The sequence below is a fragment of the Lissotriton vulgaris genome, chromosome 1_1 (genome assembly GCF_964263255.1).
Source record: "Lissotriton vulgaris chromosome 1_1, aLisVul1.2, whole genome shotgun sequence".
Classification (NCBI taxonomy): domain Eukaryota; kingdom Metazoa; phylum Chordata; class Amphibia; order Caudata; family Salamandridae; genus Lissotriton; species Lissotriton vulgaris.
Window position 1 is genome coordinate 1,763,363,485 of NC_141685.1, and position 6,422 is coordinate 1,763,369,906.

Genomic DNA, 6,422 nt, shown 5'->3' on the forward strand with positions numbered 1-6,422 from the left:
TAGGTTGCAGGATGGAAGAGTATTGTTCCATGGCAGCGGGGGCACCGGCTGGTCGGCCCACTGCGATATGCGCATTTCATGGCAGTTAGTGATCTGAATTTTCTCACGTGGAACGTGAGAGGACTGGGGGACCCGCGTAAGCGCAGGCATGTGCTGTCATATCTGGACAGGCATAGCATACACATTGCGTTCCTGCAAGAAACACATTTTAAGCCACAATCGAATAATACAATCTCTAGCAGGTGGGCAGAGCACAGATCATTCTCCTCATATTCGATGCACGCAAGAGGCACTGCGATTTTAATAAAAAAAGGTACACCATTCGTATTAGCAGGCGAGAAACACGATGCACAAGGAAGATACAGTGTGATGTGGGGGCGGCTAGGGCATGAGTCTATAACGTTAATTTGTTGCTACGGTCCGAATGTGGACGACCCTCACTATTTTACTGAGCTGTGGGCCGCGGTGGTGGACATCAGGACTGCTCCCATAATGTGGGGTTGGGATTTTAATGTGACGCGTGACCCTACAGTAGATAGATCACACCCGGCCCCCCACCATTACACAAAAGCACGCTCTGAACTACACAACATACTCATTGAGTACAACCTGGTAGATACCTGGAGACACCTTCACCCGACAGTGCGAGAGGGCACACACTTTACGGCACAAGCCGCGTCCTGGGCGCGGTTAGATTACATCTTTCTATCCCCGGGACTGTGCCCAGCGATATCTGGAGTGAAACATTTGGCTAGGCTTATTCGGACCACGCAGCAGTATGGCTTACCCTATGTGCGGAAGATTTGGGCCCACCGCGATCACGATGGCACTACAACCTACTATGCTCCTAGATACTGTCTTTCAAGAGGAACTCAGGGAGGAAACTTTATGCTTCTTTGAACGTAATAAAGGTACGGTAGACACTGTAGAAACTATCTGGGAGGCGTTTAAGGTAACTCTGAGAGGGATTTGTATAGCGAAAGGGTCTGGAATAATAAAAAGCATATTACATAAGCTGACCACTCTTGAGGATGAGCTTAAATTGTTGGAGGAGTCTCTGGCTAGGCGCCCGGATGGGGCGACTCAAGCGCGAGTTAGGGAGAAACTCTCGGAATACACGGAGGAGGCGAGCAGAGAGTCCAAGTTTCGCGGGCGCTACTGGACCGCCCGCCGTTATGGTGAAGGGGAGAGGCTGGGTAAGGCACTGGCCACGACGATTAGCATGACACGGTATACAAATGTGGTATTATAAATTGATGGGATAGATGGGTTGGTCTATAGAGACACTACGCACATATTGAATGCCTTCACTGCGCACTACACTAAGCTCTATACTACCACTAGGGCAGGTACCCTAGATCTGAACGGATATTTGGCAGACGTCTCTCTGGGATGGCTGAGTGATACACAACGGCAATTCCTGAGCGCTCCGTTTGAATTAGACAAGGTGCGGGAAGCTATAATGCATATGCAATCGGGCAAAGCCACTGGCCTAGACGGTATACCAATCGAATTCTACAAAACTTACATTGACTTCATGGCCCCAATATTACGGGAAGTGTATGAAGACGCATTGGAAGTGGGACCTCTACCCCCCTCCATGAGAGTGGCGCTCATTGCATCACTGCTAAAGCCGGGAAAATCGCCCACTAGTTGCGATTCATACCGTCCTCTGTCACTACTCAACTGCGATATTAAAATCCTGGCAAAGCTTGTTGCTTCACGCCTCATTCTACTTATGGAAGGATTAATTTTGCCTGACCAGTCAGGTTTTGTCCCTGGTAGGGCAACGTCTCATAACCTGAGAACCTTCTTTACGGTTATGAATAACATCTCTGAAGAGTTACCTATGGCTGCAATATTTTTAGACGCAACAAAAGCGTTCGATTCCATAGAATGGGATTATGTGTTTGGGGTGATGTCCTGCATGGGGTTCCCCCCTATTTTCTTATCCTGATTCGATTATTGTATGATTCACCAAAGGCTAAACTACTTATTAATGGGAAAGTATCGCAGGATATACCTATCACGAGGCAAGGATGCCCATTATCGCCCCTACTATTTGCAATCGCAGTGAGCCCTTAGCAGCGAAGCTGCGGCAACAACATAACGACAAGGCACTATTGTGCAATAAGCGTCAAATCTTGGTATCCCTCTATGCGGATGATATCACGCTGTATATCCGAGACCCCCAACAAAATATAAACCCTGTGCTTAGAGAGTTCATTGTTTTGGGCGGACTATCTGGGGTCACAATAAATTGGAGCAAATCGTACCTCTTCCCGCTTACGCCTGCAATGAAAAAGTTCCCTATGGATTACTCGATAACCTGGTGTGATGATGAGCTTAAATATTTAGGGATCCGTATATCAAAAGACAGGGATGAGTTACTGAGGATTAATTACGGTACAGCCATAGATCGCCTCTCGGATAAGATAGCACGCTGGATCACACTGCCGCTGTCAATGGCGGGTAGAGTATCCTTGATAAAGATGGTGGTGCTGCCGCATGTCCTCTATCTCTTCCTGAATATCCCTTTTTATCCCGGGAGATATTTCTTCCAGCAACTGCGATCGGAGCTTACCCACCTGGTGTGGGGAGGGAAAAACCCCAGACTCACGTGGAAGACCCTGATATGGCCCTATACCCAAGGTGCTTTGGAATCCCTGACTTAGAATTACATTATTACAGTGCACAAGCACATTACGCAGTTTATTGGGTGTACCAACCTAGGTATATGCCTAAAGTGGGGGCAGAACAATGGCTGGCTTTGCCGGTTCCTATTGCAGGAGCATTTTATATCCCGCTCCATAGTAGAGACAAGACGCCGACAACAGTGATGGCCACGACCAACGCTTGGCTCCAGCTAGGCAAATTGCTTGATACACCCTTCATGTTCTCGCCGCTTCTGCCACTCGCATACCACCCAGACATGACCCTGCTACAGGAGACCGCATTTCATAAACTAGCTGAACGCATCCATATTAAGACATGGGGGGACCTATACCATGGGGGTACATTCCGAACACTAGAACACATGTTTTTGGGTATCAATGGTTCGCCACTCGACACTTTCCTGTATATCCGTCTCCGGCAGGGAATTAGATCTATTACACCTGACTTTCCTAACAAACTCCTAGTCTTTACACCACTGCAGCGGATTCTTCACGGAGCAACAGCCAAGAAATTAGTGTTGACAATCTATAAGACAGTGCATGGTTTGAGGGAGCTGCCAGTTCCTATAGCGAAGACAAAGTAGGAACAGGAGTTAGGAGTGGAATTGACGGATCGACAATGGGACTTCTGCTCACAACAGACTGAATGCATTTCAGCGAGTAGCAGACTTAGGATAATTCATTATAAGTACCTACATCGGCTCTACTACACACCTGCTCGCATGCATAGGTACGGGCTGCGCGACTCAGATGCTTGTGATAGATGCCATGCCCCAGGAGCCGACTTTCTACACCTGACGTGGGCCAGTGAAGGAGTACATGTGTACTGGCAGCAAGTCTTCGCCGCCCTATCTAAGATGATAAACACTGCAATGGAGCCGGCCCCAGTCTTTGCACTGTTGGGATATGTTGAGCCACTGGAGGCAGTACACCGCAAATTTATCGCGCTGGCATTGCTCATGGCAAAAAGAAGATTTGCATGCAGGTGGGGCAGAGGGAGGGCGCCTAAATTCAAGGATTGGGTCAGCGACCTTACATATTGCCAGGAACAACTGGCAACTTATGCTGAATTATTACCAGTAGCTTCAAGACCAACTGATATATGGGCCCCATTGAAATGTTATTTGTTGGCGCAGGGCACCTCCACCAGCCTGGGAGCATTAGACCCGCACCATACTGGATGATAGCAGATAGCTCCAATCTACACCTGTTGAAAACAAGGGAGGCCGAGACACTTTATACGAAGAGACGATACGGGGAGCACGGGGATGACTGGTTGATAATGTGGCAGAGGGAATCACCAGGTACAGGCAAGATAGAATACCCAATTGCGCATTGTAATTATATGTATCACTAGACTGCTACACTGAGGCTGTTGTGTTATAGAGTCATAGCTGCTTATTTCAGGGAACTCTGTTGAATATTGATGGAGGTATGCAACAGCCATATGATCTGCGCATGAAGGATTCTGGACCACGACTGGGGCCCAGTCGCTTTTATTATCGTTGAATGCCAATGGACATGACAACTGTCCTGTGATATGTAATTGTATTATGTATGATATAACATGAACCGCCACAATTTGACCACTGTACGGAATGCCACAATGATGATAAATGTGGGATGACAAATGTAACTTCTAAGGTTTGCACTGCTAAAAAAACTCATTAAATAAAGTTAAAAAAAAAAAAGTTCTGACTGTAAAGGCAGGAGGGACGAGGCAGGGTCGGAAAGGGACAAAAGGACATCATCTGCGAAGAGGGAAATTTTATGCGATTCCCCAGTGAATGGTATCCCCTGAAATTCAGGATTAGCTATAATTGCCATCGCAAGGAGTTCTATGGTAAGGGCGAAGCGTAGAGGTGAAAGGGGACACCCCTGTCTGGTGCCTCTAGAGAGGAAGAATGAGGAAGTCTGTACCCCATTGACCACCACTTTAGAGCAAGGTTGGAGATAGTTAGCTCGAATCATAGTTAAAAATTTGGGCTCAAAGCCTAACACTGTGAGTGTGTGGAACAGGAATGCCCAGTCAACCCTATCAAAGGCTTTGTCTGCATCCAATCCCACCAAGACAGCGGGGATCCGACGTCTGTTGGCCTTCTCTATTAAATGTATGATTCGGCTGGAGTTGTTGTGTGTTTGACGCCCTTTAATAAAACCCCGACTGATCAGGATGTAGGAGGTCAGGCATAAGGTTCTTTAATCGGTTAGCTAAAATAGAGTACAGTTTCGCGTTGAGATTTAATAGCGTGATAGTCCGATAGGAGGCGCATTGACGGGGATCCTTCCGTGGTTTGAGTATCACGGAGATCATAGCCTCAGTCATGGAGGCACCGGTTTCGCCCTTTTCAGCCATCTTATTAAAGAGCCGCATGAGGTGGGGGCAGATGTCATGAGCAACAGTTTTATAAAAGAGGGCGGTGTACCCGTCCGGGCTCAGGGCTTTGTGGGACGTGAGAACTTTAATAGCAGTATTGACTTTATCTTGAGTGATAGGAGCGGTGAGTAACTTGTTCCATTCCTTCGAGACTTGAGGAAAGTTTAATGTTTGGAGGTAGTCCCGTTGGGCGTCTAAGTCAAGAACATCCCTAGAATAAAGTGTTTCGTAGAAGGAGCCAAAGATCTCGGCTTTGTCCTCATCCCTGTGCGTAACCTCTCTAGAGGGCCCCTAAATACCGCCTATGTACTCCCTCTCTCGCTTATCTTTTAGCGGTCTAGCTATATGCTTACCAATGTTGTTGCCCTGGGAATAGGATAGATGGCGAAGTTTTAGGAGTATGAATTCTGCCCTATTATTATAAATAGCTCCAAGTATACCGCGAAGCGCTGTCAGGTTGCGAAGGGTTTGCCTTGTAAAATTCAATTTGTGTGAGTTTTCAATTGAGGACAGTTCCTGCTCTAGTTGCTCTCTCTCTAGTGTGGTGCGCTTTTAAAGCAGAGTTGAGGGTAGCACATTTCCCCCGGAAGACCGCCTTAAACGCGTCCCAAGTGGTAAATTCCGACGTATCCTCTGGTTTATTAATATCAAAGTATTCTGTAATGGCCTCTCTGAGCATAGTACAACATTCCTTGTCCCGCCAGGACAGACCGATGGAAAGTAGGCTATGGTCTGATACTGAAAGGGGGAATATCTTGACCTCCTGAAGGGCACCCATTAGGGATTGGCTAATAAAGATATAGTCCAGTCAGGAGTATGTACGGTGGACATGAGGATAAAATGTGTAGTCTCGAGCGCGTGGGTAAAGAGTACGCCAGGCGACCAGAAGGCCCATGTCATGGATGCGCTGTTGAGTGTAAATGCAAAGGAGCCCCGTCTGAATGATGTGGGTGGGTGCTGTCCATCTCTTTCTGCCAAGTCAGGTTGAAATCCCCCATGAGGACCATCGGCCCCTCCACAAAATCCAGTAGCCTCCCCAGTAGCGTGTGTAAGAAACTTGTCTGCCTAATGTTGGGGGTGTATACTGCTACAAAGTTGCAAATCTTCTCTCTTAGACGGCCCTTAATCATAACCCAGCGTCCATCTTTGTCCCTATGGACATCTAAGGGTTGGAATTGTATGGAAGAATGGAACATAATCGCCACTCCTCTATGTTTCGTAAGGGCAGAGGACCTGTAAATTAGCAGATATTGTTTGTGTCTAAGGCGTGTGTTTTCGGCTCTGGCTAGGTGTGTCTCTTATAAGGCCACTATATCAAGGTGATGATCAACAATGTACTTCCATACCTTTTGGGGCTTTTGAGGGGATTT